This window comes from Sapajus apella, unplaced genomic scaffold (assembly GCF_009761245.1).
Source record: "Sapajus apella isolate SASKATOON/1434 unplaced genomic scaffold, GSC_monkey_1.0 scaffold18, whole genome shotgun sequence".
Lineage (NCBI taxonomy): Eukaryota > Metazoa > Chordata > Mammalia > Primates > Cebidae > Sapajus > Sapajus apella.
In genome coordinates this window covers 23081783-23097989 of record NW_022436958.1, presented here as the reverse complement: position 1 = coordinate 23097989, position 16207 = coordinate 23081783, and the positions used below count along the sequence as shown (strand labels likewise).

The following is a 16207-nucleotide window of genomic DNA, read 5'->3' as shown; positions in this document are numbered from 1 at the left end:
ATTGTGTATACATTAACCTCAAGAATGTTTCAATAGCAGTTGGCAGTGCTAATACCTCCTTCCTCTACTGGAAGCCGGTTTATGGCTCTAAAGTGGAAATTTAAGAGGGAGTGAGTAAGGATGTTGAGAAGTGCTAATCAGTGTTGCAAGAATACAGTGGTAAAGTGTAGAAAAACAGGCAGCTTGCTTCTGTGTGTGTGTGTGTGTGTGTGTGTGTGTATGTGTGTGTGTGTGTGTGTGTGTGTGTGTAAATTTACCAAGTCTAATAGTCAGTTGTGTTTTGTTTGCATGTTTTGTTTTTTTTTAATCACCGGCAAAGCAATGAAGTTGTCATCTCATCTCTCACTAAACTTCATGTAATAAGGCTCGTTACTGTCTGAAAATATTTTGATTCAATCTATAGGAATTACACTTTTTTAAAGAGAAGTTTCACTCACACAGAACAATAAAGACAAGCAATGCAAATGAAGAATGTAATGCATTTTGATGGAATGCCAGTTTTCTGCAGAAAGGATGTGTAATTATTGATACCTCTTAGTAATTTCTGGAAATGTAAATTTAGTTTTAGTCATAATAGTACATGAGAAAACAAAGCAATACTGCCCAGCTGACCAAAGTAAAGCAATTTGCAGCTTTTAAATACCAAGCAATAATGATGCAATCTGAAGGGGTTTAAAACTCAGTTCTCCAAAATCCAAGATTATTTTCCCACATAAGCACTATTATAAAGATTCTGTGGTAAAATAAATCCTTTTCTGCAAACATAAACTTGAAAGACATTTGAAGATGTAAGAATTCCTCTCCTCCAAATTTAGAGCAATTTTATTGAAATGTACATATTCTACCAAACAGAATTGAGGTTTTCTTTTTCCAGTTATTAAAAAAATGGAGAAAATAATTTTTCTTTTTTTTTTTTTTTTTTGAGACGGAGTTTCACTCATGTTACCCAGGCTGGAGTGCAATGGCGCGATCTCGGCTCACCGCAACCTCCGCCTCCTGGGTTCAGGCAATTCTCCTGCCTCAACCTCCCGAGTAGCTGGGATTACAGGCACACACCACCATGCCCAGCTAATTTTTTGTATTTTTAGTAGAGACGGGGTTTCACCATGTTGACCAGGATGGTCTCGATTTCTTGACCTCGTGATCCACCCGTCTCGGCCTCCCAAAGTGCTGGGATTACAGGCTTGAGCCACCGCGCCCGGCAGAGAAAATAATTTTTCAAATAAAATTTAGGAGAACCATTTACAGTCCAGTCCAGGTATGGTTTCTGAAATACATAGTAGTACCATCTGATGTGGTGGGCACAAGCCACATGTGGCTGTTTAAATTTGCATAATTAAAATTAGTATTTGAAAGTTAGTTCCTTAGTAATACCAGCCATATTACAAGTACTCAGTAGCCACATTTGGCTGTAGGCTACTATCTTTGTCTATTTTGTGTTGCTATAAAGGAATACTTGAAGCTGTGTAGTTTATAAAGAAAATAGATTTATTTAGCTAACAGTTCTCATCAGTTCAGCTTCTGGTGAGGGCTGCACCAAAATATGACAGAGAAGGTCAAAGGGGAAGCTGGCATGTGGTGAGAGGTACCCATCCCAAAGGTATCCTGGCTTTATAACAATTTATTCTCACAGGAACTAATCCATTCCGCAGAGAACCAATCAAGTCTTCCAGCAAGATCTCACTACTGCTAGAATAGCACAAAGCCATTCCTGAGGGATCCACCCCCATGACCCAGACACCCTACCTTATGCCCCACTTTACTGCAATATCACACTAGGGATAAAATTTCAACATGAGATTTGGTAGGAACAAGCAAACCATATCCAAATCAAAGCGGATATATATTAGATAGCATAGACACTGAACATTTCCATCATTGCAGAAGTTCCATTGCACAACACTGGATAGACCACATTGTCACCAGTTTCCCAGTATATAGTTTTCTATTATTTTCAAGTATCCTCCCCTCCTGCCAAGAAAGTATTGCTTATATTCTAAGCCTGTGATTTTTTTTCTCTACTGAATAATAATCTTCAAATTTAAAAAGTCAGTATTTGAAATGATTAGATGAGGTGTAAGCAAGTTAGGGTTTATAAAAATTTTATTAAACCTGAAAAAGAAATGTCAAAACATGTACAGTTGACACTTTAAAAAGAGAATGATAAAGACAGTCCTTAAGTTCTCCATATCCATAGTCCATAATCCAAGATAACCACACTGAAACAGCCTATAAATAGCATATGATTTGTGAGATTATTTTTCATGTGTAAATTTTGAAAATAATTTTTGTATTGTATAACCATACCTTGAAAAGAGCATAGAACACAAAAAAAATCAAACTGATATATAAATGAGTGATTATGCTGTGATTATTACTTTAACCAAATTTCAGAATTAATCAGCATTTACTTCTGTGTTCAGATTGAGCAAAGTGAGAAAAAACAGATAGGTATTCTATTGATTTATTTTGTTGACTCTTTTTACTGAAGTACGTACAGATAAATATCTTTACTTTGTAAGTATGTAGTGTTGTCAAGGAAAGGTTAAGACTTGAGTATGCTAAAATTGAGTACGTAAAGAGAGGCTTTGATTTGGGGCAGAGCATGAGGAAAAATAAAGATAGTACATGCTGATTGCTGGAAAAATACTCATAGGATTGCATATCATGACTTAAAATTATTTTTTCATATTGGTAGGTGGGTAACATTTGTAGATGTTTTCTGGGGGTTAATATTATTGAGATTTTTCTCTATGCCTATTTACTAAAATAGTGACTGGTAGAGAAATAGCATATAACCAATACATTAGTTGAATTATGTTTTCATAAAATGTAATATTACTTTTTATATGTTTAATTTGAATAATTTTCTTAGTTTTGAAATGATTTGAAAGAATTACCTTTTGCTTGTAAGAACCACTTAGGATTTTTACGAGCTTTAAGATTTGTCTGGCTTTATCCTCTAGTGTCATTTTAATTTCATGTATTTTATTTTCCTCTTGCTCTGTAGGTACCTAGTAAGTCATTTATAAAAACTACTACCGTGAGGAAGGAATGCCCGTATTAGGTTTTTATACTATGAGCTTTAGTGCTTTTAGTAAACTATATTTTTAACTGTAGGTTTATCTTTAATTAACTTATAATTTTTCCAAAAAATCAAAAGTAAAATGGAACATTTATCTTTTATTCAGATATGCATGTTGTTTGAGTGTGATTGTTTACAATAGTTTTAATACCTGTTTTGAATTACAGGGTTTAATAGAAGTAGTTTTTTTCCCTCATAAGACTTCTTGTATTGACTCTGTTATCATCACAAGACTTTTTTTTTTTTTTTTTTTTTTTTGAGACGGAGTTTCACTCTTGTTGCCCAGGCTAGAGTGCAGTGGCATGATCTCGGTTCACTGCAACCTCTGCCTCCCAGGCTCAAGCAATTCTCCTGCCTCAGTCTCCTGAGTAGCTGGGACTATAGGCACCTGGCACCACGCAGGTCAGTTTTTTTGTATTTTTAGTAGAGAGGGGGTTTCACCATGTTGGCCAGACTGGCCTTGAACTCTTGACCTCAGGTGATCCACCTGCCTTGGCCTCCCAAAGTGCTGGGATTACACTTAGCCACCGTGTCCAGCCTAAGACTTTTTTTTTTGTATTGATTAAAGTTGAGCACTTCATGTTAGGCAAGTAGGTCCTTGAAAGCAGTTTTTTTGAATACAGAGAGTAATGTGTTTTATCTTTTTTTTTTTTTAGACAGGGTTACACCTTTACCCAAGATAGAATGTAGTAGTATGATCACAGCTCACTGTAGTCTTGACCTCCCTGAGCTCAGTGATCCTTCTACTTCAGCCTCATGAGTAGCTGGGTGGGACTACAGGCATGTTCCACATGCCTTGACAATTTTTCTATTTTTTGTAGAGATAAGGTTTTACCATGTTGCCCAGGCTGGTTTTGAATTCATGGGCTCAAGCAGTCTGCTTGCCTCAGCCTTCCAAAGTGTTGGTATTACAGGCATGAACCACGTTCCCAGCCTATGTAGCTACCTTCTGATCTGATTTTAACCCTGCAATTCCACTTCTTAGTTCCCATGGGCCTTACTTAATAGATACCTGCCAAATTCTGCTGGCTGTTCTGTTTTTTCTTCATATTCCCTTGGTGAACTTGCCCACAGACTTGGTTTGAACTGTATTTTTATATAACAAATTTTTAAATCGTGGACTATCCTAAATTTCTATCTGCTGGTGGGAAGCATCTTCATTAGAATGGCCTGTGGTAACACTGGTCTGCCTAGTTCTAAACAGAAGTCACTCCACCCTACCACTGCAGATTTCTTTCATTTTGTGAGTGAGAGAGAACCTTTGAAGTAATCTTTCACTCTTTGCTATCCTTGTTTCTAATAATTAGTTTAGCATGAAGCCCTTTGGTTTCACCATTAAAGATTTGGGTTTCCCATTCCATCTGCATTTCCTCATCTTCACTATCCAGACCCTTATTATCATACACCTTTAATTCACTACCCCTTCTTTCTCATCACCCCCTGACTTGCTCTATTTTTAAGCTTCCCAAATGCTTCTTGCAGTGACTTAAAAACATATACCAAGTGCCTATAATCCCAGCACTTTGGGAGGCCGAGGCAGGTGGATCACAAGGTCAAGAGATCGAGACCATCCTGGTCAACATGGTGAAACCCTGTCTCTACTTAAAATACAAAAATTAGCTGGGTGTGGTGGCACACGCCTGTAGTCCCAGCTACTCGGGAGGCTGAGGCAGGAGAATTGCCTGAACCCAGGAGGCAGAGGTTGCGGTGAACCGAGATCACCCCATTGCACTCCAGCCTGGGTAACAAGAGCGAAACCCTGTCTCAAAAAAAAAAAAAAAAAAAAAAAAAAAAAAAAAAAGTATACCAAGTGTAATTGCGTATTTTCTTTAAATAGATAGTAATTCTTGTAAGAGTTTCTATTTAAACTTTCTTTTGGATCCTCTGTAGTTAGCACTTGACATAATGCTGGATGCAGGAGGAACTTGATAAGTGCTTGTTCACTCATTCATTCAGTAAATAATTAGCTGTTGGGTTCCAGGCACTAAACTTGGGCTCCAGTGATCTTCCTTCATGGAGCTTATAGCTAACAACAGTCTCTGATGGTAAAGGAAGGCCTCTTTAAGGAGGTGGCATTTGTTATGAGACCTGATTGAAGTGATAAAACCAAACTATGAAGATGTGGAGAACAATTGCTCCAGGCAGAGGGAAGAGCAAGTGTCAAGGCCCTGAAGTGGAACAAATTTGATATGTTTGGGGATTATCAAAAGGGTGATTGTGACTGGTACATAGTAGAGAGACACAGGAAATGCAGTCAGGGCACCAGGTAACGGAGGGACTAAGAAGCCGTGATAATTATTGTGGGTTTTATTCAAAGAGCTGGAAAAGCCATTGGACAGTTTTGAGTAAGGGAATGATGTGATCTGATTTACTTGCTTTAAGAACAGAAATAGGTACTTGAGCCCAGGAGTTTGAGACCAGCCTGGGCAACATGGTGAGACCTCGTCTCTTGAAAAACAACAAATTAGCCAGTGGTTACACATACCTGTAGTCCCAGCTACTCGGAAGGCTGAGGCAGAAAAAAAAAAAGAATAGAAGTTTGGAGGCTATAATGGTAATAAGAGAGCCAGTATCTTGAACTAGTAAGGTAACTAGCAGTTTTTGAATTAAGAATAGAGTGAGGAAGAGTAGTTGGTAGGATGGACTAGGTGAAAAGTATGAGGTAAAAGAGAAACCAGGAAAAACTCAGTTCTCTATGTTTGGACAAGTCATGTATAATCTCTAAATTCTATTTTCCTGGAGTCTGTAATAAGGAACATCTCTTTTCTACCTATTTGAAGGAATCATTATGAGGATCTGATGAAATAACACATGAAAGCCCCAGTATGAACCTTAAAACGCCGTAACCTTGCGTTACTTTTTAACATGTTTAAGGGCTCATCTTAAATTAGACCTTGTTAATAAAGAAATTTCCAAGCCGTGTGTGGTGGCTGATGCCTGTAATCCCAGCACTTTGGGAGGTCAAGATGTTGGATCGCTTGAGGCCAGGAGTTGGAGACCAACCTCGCCAACATAGTGAAAACCTGTCTCTACTAAAAATACAAAAAGTTAGCTGGGTGTGGTGCACACCTGTAGTCCCAGCTACACAAGAGGCTGAGGCACAAGAATCGCTTGAATCCATGAGGCAGAGGTTGCAGTGAGCTGAGATCACACCGCTGCACTCCAGCCTGGGTGACAGAGTGAGACCCTGTCTCAAAATAAATAAATAAATAAATAAATAAAAATTAAAATTCCTCAAATTTAGATTTCACAAGGATAAACTTGAAGCCATTTATAGCTTAGGAAATAGTTTAACTTCCCTTGAATTTATGGTTTTTCTGGATTCTTCCCAGTGATATTTGCAAGCTTTGGATAATTTTGTCACTATTAATAAGTATTAGCATGTGATAATGTCTCCAGTATTAAGTAGATGACATTTTGGTTCTAATCTGTGCTGATAATCAGAGAGAGAAAAGTATTTATAAATAATACCTAATTGTCTTCACTTTGTGACATATTTAATACATTGTTTTTCTTTTCTTAGTCAATAATTTGAAGACAAATAAAACTTGTAACCCAAATGTCCTATAGTGTATTTTTCAATATGTTGTATTATGTTTACCCTAGGGTTTTGGTGATTATAAACAAAAACATGACCTGCCATACTATAATAAATAATGACCTATAAATAAACTCCAGTCCTTTTATGCTTATTTCTGTCATACTAATTATATGATTCCTGATACTCTAGGTTAATTTAAATATGACTTATGGCATCAAGAAAGACACAAATTTTAAACAGACTTTTTCGTTTCTGAAATTTCTTAAGTATGCTTCGGCTGTTTGCTAATTCTGTTTTCCTGTTGCAGGTTTCCCAACAGTGATGTCACAAGATTGACCTCGTGATCACAGTAAGACCAAAATGATAGTTAAGCTTTTAAGGAAGTTTCATTTTCTCTAAGAATGAGAATTGACTTAGAAAACGTTTGTAGCTTAAAATTATTATTTCTTTTGCCAGCCAATTGAATGTTAACATTTTAAATGAATTATATCATATTTCTGTGTAGTTGCTTAAATATCTTTGAAATCTTGCTTTAAAGGATTTAAAAAACATTTAAAATGAAAATTACTTTTAATTTATAACTGCAATTATAGGCCTAAATATACTAAATTATTTCAATGTGAGTTATACTCTGAACATCATCTTTTCTTTAGTTTTTATTTTTTACCAGAAAATGGCAGAAAGTTTAACGAGATTCCACATTAGGAAAAAATACCTATAAGTAAATTACTTTAGATTGTAATGAATTATTAAGGAAAGATTATGAAAATATAGCCTTGGTAGGCTGGGCGCCGTGGCTCATGCCCGTAATCCCAGCACTTTGGAAGCCCAGGCAGGTGCATCACCTGAGATCAGGAGTTTGAGACCAGCCTGGCCAACACGGCAAAACCCCATCTTTACTAAAAATAAAAAATTAGCTGGGCATGGTGGCATGTGCCTGTAATCCCAGCTACTCGGGAAGCTGAGGCAGGAGAATTACTTGAACCCTGGAGGCCGAGATTGCAGTGAGCTATCGTGCCACTGTGCTCCAGCCTGGGCAACAGAGAGAGACTCCATCTGAAAAAAAAAAAAAATCTATCTATCTATCTATCTATATATATGTGTATATATATATATATATATATATATATATATAGAGAGAGAGAGAGAGAGAGAGAGAGAGAGAAGGGGGGAGAGAGAGAGAGAAAGAGAGAGACAGAGATAGCACCTTGGTAGAGTTTTTAGGCATCTTGCTTAAATTTTTTTGTTGATATATGTAGGATTTGTAAATAATCTTCGAGATATGGAGAGTTTTTTGATAAAGGATGGTTCTCTTAAGTAATTGATACTTTTTAGTTTTATTTAAAGTGTTAATTTCCATTGTATGTAAGGAAATACATTACCTAAAGAAAAACTTTGCCAGGGCCTTAGGAAATTCTAAGTGGTAAAATTGGAATCTCAATCATGAGCTTTATATCATTTTTGAAAAATTCTCTTAAATAACAGATAAATAAATTTCTAGTAAATTATTTATTCCATGAACCTGCTTCTTATCTGTTTTAATTTTTATTTTAACTCATTAAATCCAGAAGCATTAATTATTAGAAGTATAAATTAACATAGAATGTTTGTATTTATGTTCAATCATTTTTGTTTTTTTGAAAACTGGTTCATTTGTTAAGTGTACCATTTTGCTGAGTCTAGAGAGACTTTTATTGCATTTTTAAAAGCTTTATCATCATAATTTTGTCTACTTATGCTAATAGCATATTTATTCATTTTCCTAAGGGGACATTTTAACTTTCTTTGATTTGTAGCTCTTTCCTTGTTTGTTTTTTCTTAATCAGAACGTTATTACCCTAACTGAATATTTTACAATAAAATATTGACATATTTCTCTAGAAACCTTCTGTTCAGCATCTAGTGCTTTACGATCAAGGAAGTTAACATTAGCACTAAATGAATTTTTTTTTAAATTAAAAAATGCTGACTCCCACAGCTTATTTTTATTTAAAAAAATTTTCCCACAGTTTATTTTTAGGGTAATATTAAGAGGGTAGTTAATTGCAACTGATCTAAATCCAAGAATTTCAGGAAGAGAGGTGATATTTAATATTATTGGATTTTAAACAAGTGAAAGAGTAAGAAGTATTCATTTGAGAGGTTCGTAAGTGACTGATATTAGAAACCTTAACGTTGTTATGTCAGTGTTGTGAGGCTTTTGCCAGCCCTTTGAGTTAAGAAAAGAGGGTAGATTTCAACATAGATTCAGGTTGAGAGTGCTAGTGAGAGAGTAGTTCAAATATATACTTACCATGTGGCTGGAATAAAATGAGGCCAGGAAAGGGCTGCTTTATCCAAAGGAAATAGATCAGGACACTAGTCGTTGATACATAAACTGGTGTAATGAGATGACCTAGTAAGAACTAAAGGTAAAATGTTATGGTTAGAGAGGGAGACTATATTATGGATTGTTTAGGGGATAAAGTGTAGTAGCTATTTATATATTATGTAATATACAGCTTATATATGTGTTTTAATCAAAATTTTCAGAAGTCAGGAGAATTTCTATTTTTTTCTTTGATGTCACAATCCATAGAAATGTCAAAGCCTTTTAACTGATCTTCCTTCTTCCTGGCCATTATCAATTTCATTGAAACTTGTACACAATCCCCAGTTTAATCTGATTAATGCATTGCTCTGTTCCTTTTATTTCTCTACTTGAAAACATGTGGTGGCTTCTTATTTCCTATGTGATCAAAGCCAGACCTTCTAACTTGGTGTTTAAGACCCTTCCTCAGTTTGTCTTCAGCATATTTTCTTTTCTTTTTTTTTTTTCCGTGAGACACAGCCTTACTCTGTCCCTCAGGCTGGAGTGCAATGGTGCAATCTCTGCTCATTGCAACCTCTGCCTCCCGGGTTCAGGTGATTCTCCTGCCTCAGCCTCTTGAGTAGCTGGATTACAGGCACATGCCACCGCCCAGCTAATTTTTGTATTTTTAGTAGAGACAGGGTTTTACCATGTTAGCCAGGCTGGTCTTGAACTCCTGACCTCAAGTGATCCACCTGCCTTGGCCACCCAAAGTGCTGGGATTAAGGAGTGAGCCACTGTGCCCAGCATGTCTTCAGTGTATTTTTTATTATTTGAGAGTAAGAACTGTACACTCTACCTAATGTGGACTATTAGTATTTCCTACTTTGGATATATGTTTTGGTTCCACACTTACTTGTTATTCCCTTTACCTAGAATATTGTTTTTCCTTTCACACTTAAAAAAAAAATTTCTGGTGAAATCAAACTTTCTCTCTAATACTGTATCAACATATAATCATCTCCCTGAGGTTTTCCCTAATCGTCCTAGTTCTCTGTTCCTAATAATTTGGTAATGCTTAATTTTTATTAGTCCTATGTTACTCATAACATAATTGTATTTATTTTAATATACATCTTCTTCTTATACTCAGCAAATGTTTGTCAGTAGTCATAATAAAGCAGAAAGTTCTAAATCAATTAATACCTTTAGCGTTCTTTTTTTTTTTTTTTGAGATGGAATATAGCTCTGTCGTCAGGCTGGAGTGCAGTGGCGCGATTTTGGCTCACTGAAACCTCCACTTCCCAGTTCAAGCGATTCTCCTGCCCCAGCCTTCTGAGTATCTGGGATTACAGGCACATGCCACCATACTCAGCTAATTTTTATGTTTTTAGTAGAAACGGGGTTTTATCATGTTGGCCAGGATAGTCTCGATCTCCTGACCTCATGATTCACCCACCTCGGCCTCTCAAAATGCTGCGATTACAGGCATGAGGCACTGCGCGTGGCCTAGTGTTCTTGTATTAAAATTGAAATAAGGATATTAATATATTAATTTAATTCAACCACAGGAAGCAGGGTGTATAGAAAAGAGCTTAGATTTTAGAACCAATAGAGTTCAAGTACTAATGTTACTGTGTACTAGTTATGTGACTTCCAGCAATTCAGCCTCTTTGTGTCTCAGTGTCTGCACCTATAAAACGATGCATTATTTGAATTTAAAAGGATTATGAGATTTAAATTCAATTTTTGTTAGCTTTCCTCCCTCTTCCTGATATAACTTTATGGCTTGCTCCTTTACAGTTACATTAAGGGGCGTGAAATCAACCATAATGATCAGCGATGTTTCCTAAACATTCACATTTACCTTACTTACAAATTGTGGCCCTTTTGTCTGTTTTAATAAATAGACTTCTACATTATATATATTAGTGATAACTTTATTGACTTATGTAAGTTTCAGCAAGGAGGCCAATTACACCTATTAATATAGTATTCCTTTATTTGAGGAAAAGAGAGTCAGACAACTAGAATGCCAACATCTTAAAAAGCCAGAATGAACTTTAGGATAGTTTAGAGTACTCTGCATTCCCCCTATATAATGGATGAGAAAACCAAGGTCCAGAGAGTTTGAGGGAAAGTAGTGTGCATAATAGTTAAGGACATGGACTGGGGGTTTGAAGAGCCTTTGTTTAAGTTTGTGTTCTGCTACTTGTGTAGCTGTTGTGATCATAAGTCAACTTTTTAATCTATGACCCAATTTTTTATTTTCTAGATTAGGGATAATATTATGATGTCTAGAATATTAAATGAAACATTGCTCATAAAGTACTTAGCACAAAAGATGGCACTTACTACATTTTTCTTACCCTCATGATACTCATCAATGAGAACTTGGACTCAATCTGACTTTGCTTTATCCTACTAGAATTTTTACTGTTCTGTTTTGTGATCAGTTCTTACTAGATTAAAAATCTCTAAACAGCACTTACAGAAAGTATAATAAAATAATTCAAAGGTTATTTTCTTGAATCTCCTTTAATCCTCTTGTCTTTTCTGAGAGTACTTGTGCAGTTTTATTTGTATGCAGTTCTGTTTATATATAATTTTATTATTATAGTGGCTACATTTTATCTTCAAATATTCTTATGTAATATTTTGCTGTCTGTTTAATAATTGGTTACAAGGCAACCTTTTAAATAAAGTGACTTTTTCTGTTTTTATTAAATTTCTTGGCTGGGCACAGTGGCTCTCACTCCTGTAATCCCAACACTTTGGGAGGCAAACACAGGGGATTGCTTGAGTCCTGGAATGAAAGACCAACCTAGGAAACATAATGAGACTTTTCTGTACAAAATAATAAACAAAACTAGCTGGGCATGGTGGCCCAAGCCTGTAGTCCCAGCTACTTGGGAAGCTGAGGTGGAAGGATTGCTTGAGCCCAGGAGTTCAAGGCTGCAGTAAGCCAAGATTGTACCATTGTACTCCAGCCTAGACTACAGAGGAAGACCTTTTCACAAAAAAATTTTTTTTTCATTTTTCTCCTTGGTGATTCTATTATGAATATTACTTAAATGTTATAGAGATATATTTCTCTCAAAAGTAATACTTAATAATTGAAATTTAGAAGGAATTGCTATATAATTTTATAGTGTACATACACACTGTCAGAAACACTAGTGTTAGCTAGTAAATTTAAAATGTCAGGTACCTACCACAGGGAAGATATAACCAAGGGTGGCAGTGATTGATAGTTGTCCCTAATACTGATAAACCCTCTTCTAATTTTTTTCCAGTATATTACTACCTAGAATAAAAACATAATTTCCCAGTCTCCCTTGCAGCTAGATATAGTAATCTAACTAAATTTTGGGAAGAGATATATAGGCAGAAGTCGTGTGTGCAACTTTCAGGATGTATCCTTAAAGGAATAGGTGCACATCATTTTTCCCCCCTTCTTCCTTGCTGGCTGAATTGTGAGCATGATAATTGGACTGTGAGTGGAAACCCCATAATGAGAATGGGTAAAGCAGCAGTAAGAAAGAAAATTCTTACTAACATGATGTTACATTGTCCATACTGTCCTGCCTATATCTGGACTTCTTTAACATGACAAAGATAAAATTCTACATTGTTTAAGCCATTCGCCTTTGGGCTTTCTGTCACTTGTGGCCAGAACTAATCCTGATACTAAGATAGCTTGACGAAGAAACTTTATACTATTGTGGCTGGGTGCAGTGGCTCACACCTGTAATCCCAGAACTTTGGAAAGCTCAGGTGGGTGGATCAAGTCAAGATGGGCAGATCACTTGTCTGGAGTTCGAGAGCAGCCCGGCCAACATGGCAAAACCCTATCTCTACTAAAGATACAAAAAGTAGCCAGGCATGGTGGCACATACATGTAGTCCAAGCTACTTGGGAGGCTGAGGCAGGAGAATTGCTTAAACCCGGGAGGCAGAGATTGCAGTGAGCTGAGATCACACCACTGCACTCTAGCCTGGGCTACAGAGCAAGACTCCATCTCAAAAAAAAAAAAAAGAAAAAAAAAGTTTATGCCATTGTTCAAATGTCTTTTTTTTTTTTTTTTTTTAACATCTCATTTGTTTTATTTGAACTCTACTGTCTCTCTTGCTGGTTTATGTCAAGCTTGTCCAACCTGTGGCCTGTGGGCTGCATGCAGCCCAGGACAGTTGTCATTGCAGCCCAACACAAATTTGGAGACTTTATCAAAACATTATGAGATTTTTTTTTTCAATTTTTGGTTTTTAGCTAATCAGCTATTGTTAGTGTTACTGTATTTTATGTGTGGTTTAAGACAATCCCTATTCATCCAGTGTGGCCCAGGGAATCCAAAAGATTGGACGCCTCTGGAAGTTTTAGGAGAAGAATGGAAAAGGAAACGATTCATTCTGTCTAACACAGGGATCAAGAAACGTTTACAGAGGAGTGACACATGTGGTCTAGATTTTTGAATTATAACGTAGAAGAGGATCTAGAAAGAGGAAATAGGCATATAGACTTGAAAGAACATATGTTCAGAGACATATAGATATTTTAGTTTTTGTTTTTGTTTGTTTGAGACTCACTCTATTGTCCAGGCTGTAGTGCAGTGGCACAATCTTGGCTCACTGCAACCCCTGCCTCCCAGGTTCAAGCAATTCTCCCGCCTGAGCCTCCCGAGTAGCTGGGATTACAGGCTCGTACCACCACACTTGGCTAATTTTTGTATTTTTAGTAGAGACGGGGTTTCACCATATTGGCCAGGCTGGTCTCGAACTCCTGACCTCATGATCTGCCTTCCTCATGACCTCCCAAAGTGTTCGGATTACAGGTGTAAGCCACCATGCCTGGCCTTAGTTTAATATTGTTGAAATACAACATTTGAGGAAGTAAATGAGCCTAATGGTCAGCTCTTATAGGAATTTATAAACTAAAAACTTTGGTAAGTGTTAGATACATAGTGAATAGTTATTTTAATATAAATAATTTTAACATTATTTATTGGTTTCCATTAAATTTTGTTGGGATTTTGTTTGTTTATCATATTTTTATTTAGAAACAAGGTCTTGCTGTGTCACCCAGGCTGGACTACAGTGGCACAATCATAGCTCACTGTAACCTCAAACTCCTGGCCTCAAGCAATCCTTCTACCTAGGCCTCCCAAAGCACTGGAGTTACAGGTGTGAGCCACTGTACTCAACCACCATTAAGTATTTTTAATAAATGTATTTTGATACATGTGTTGAGGAATGAAGAACAAAGCTAATATTTATTTATCCACTAATTTTTTTAAGATACTAAGCGCTTATTTGAACCTTTAACAATTTTAGAAGACATCATTACATTTTACAGATGCCCAAACTGAGACTTGGAAAGATCAAATATCCTTCCTGCTATGCTATAAGTGATAGTTAAATCATTATTTGAAAAGTGCAAAAAAGTCATTTCCAGAACAAGTTTACTATATACTACCTGACCTTTATTTTTCACTTTTCTAATACCAAAAGTAAAGTTATAGTGAATTTTAAAATACCTTTCGTAAAATACAATAACAGTCATAAAGCCAGAAGTGAAAGTCTTTTTAGGAATTTCCATATTTTGTACCAAATAACACACCTAAAAGTTAAAAGTTTTAAATGTATTACAGTAAAGTTATGAAATATGTCTTAAACATTTTGTTTTCTAGAGTCTGAATGTTTTGAACAATATCTTCAAAGTTAGTATGTAGTAGTCATTTAAATTACTTCATATAAATCTATTTCCCATTGCTATTCCTAAATGTATATTTGGATAAAAGAAACTCTCTATTTACCTCTACTGCATTTTCTCAGAATTTGTACTGTTTTAACATTTGTCAGTGGAACTAAAAGCATGCATGATGTTCTCTGTATGAGTGGCTGCATATGTAAATAACACCATGCTGTACAGATTCAAGTTAAACTTCTTTAGAACAAGTCAAAGTATGGAATGTTACACAATCCTTTATTTAAAGATAGATTCTTATTTATCAGAAAATTCTAAATGAGCTACTGTTTAATAAATCTGCCTTTTTTGAAAAAGAAACTTTTACAGATCTAGTATAATTATTAGAAACATCAGAGGACATAAAATAAAAACCAGTTTTCTGCTGTGGTTTGATATTTTCTTATTGTAATAATCAGAGTCTAGCATGTAGACTAGGTAAACATTTCCTGAATTAAGGGTACTTGAAATTTAATCTGGCCAGTAATTTTTTTTTTTCCACTCACACTTTGTAGGACACCAATGTACACTTCTGCTGTGGGATGTAAGAAATGTTAGGGAGTGGATAAAATGTAACTGTAGTCTGCAGAAACCATTTAGATGAGAAAATGGGTGTTGTACCCTGAGTTATAGGTTTATGATATTTGACCTGTTTGGTTTTTTTTAATATATAAATATACAAAGAAAAAACAAGGGAGGAGAAAGAATTTTGACAAAAATGGAGAAAAACTTTTTTTACTATATAGCATCAAAAGTTAGTGTGTCATGAATGTTAAAAATAGTTTAATACAAATATTCCTGAAGCTGTCCTTTTGTAAATTCATTTTAAATACATTTTTTAAAACATTATATCCATAGGTACCTTTGCATCAAAATGTAAGATAGTATGTATAAACATTGCAACATGCAAAGTATGCTGTTTATTTTGAAAATAGCACATCTAATGCTTTCAATTTTATTCTCTGATTTTTTCTTTTTTCTTTTCTTTTTTTTTTTTTTGAGACAGAATTTCACTCTAGTTGCCCAAGCTGGTGTGCAATGGCGCGATTTTGGCTCATCGCAACCTCCGTCTCCCGGGTTCAAGCGATTCTCCTGCCTCAGCCTCCCAAGTAGCTGGGATTATAGGCATGCACTACCACACCTGGCTAATTTTGTATTTTTAGTAGAGATGGGGTTTCTCCACGTTTGTCAGGCTGGTCTCGAACTCCTGACCTCAGGTGATCCGCCCACCTCAGTCCCCCAGAGTGCTGGGATTACAGGTGTGAGCCACTGCGCCTAGCCTATTCTCTGATATTCTTTCTCCTCAATAGAACCCCCTCAACCTTTGTTCATAAAATTCATTATTTTTGTCTCCTCACTGCCCTTAACACTGAATATCTCCTGTGTGTCTTTTTTTTTTTTTGAAACTCTGGTAGCTTTATATTTTCAGTGTCATCTTTATGGAAAGGAAATTTCAGAAAACGTAGACACTTGGCACTAAACTCAAATGTCACAGTTCATTTCAAATGTTACCTCCTCCATAAAACCTTTGGATCCTTTGCAGTTGGAA

The 16207-nt window shown here is 36.0% G+C and overlaps 1 protein-coding gene across 24 annotated transcripts in view; it reads left to right on the top strand.

The window, feature by feature from the left end:
* Positions 1 to 16207, top strand: part of BAZ2B (bromodomain adjacent to zinc finger domain 2B) — a 432513-nt gene that overhangs the window by 164239 nt on the left and 252067 nt on the right. For 23 of the 24 annotated variants that reach the window (XR_004271241.1, XR_004271240.1, XM_032286303.1 and 20 more), the window contains one exon: positions 6934 to 6975. The exons of the other annotated variant lie outside the window; for it this stretch is intronic. The gene's annotated coding sequence lies outside the window, so the exon portion shown is untranslated. The remainder of the gene's footprint in view (positions 1 to 6933; positions 6976 to 16207) is intronic. 24 annotated transcript variants of the gene reach the window in all.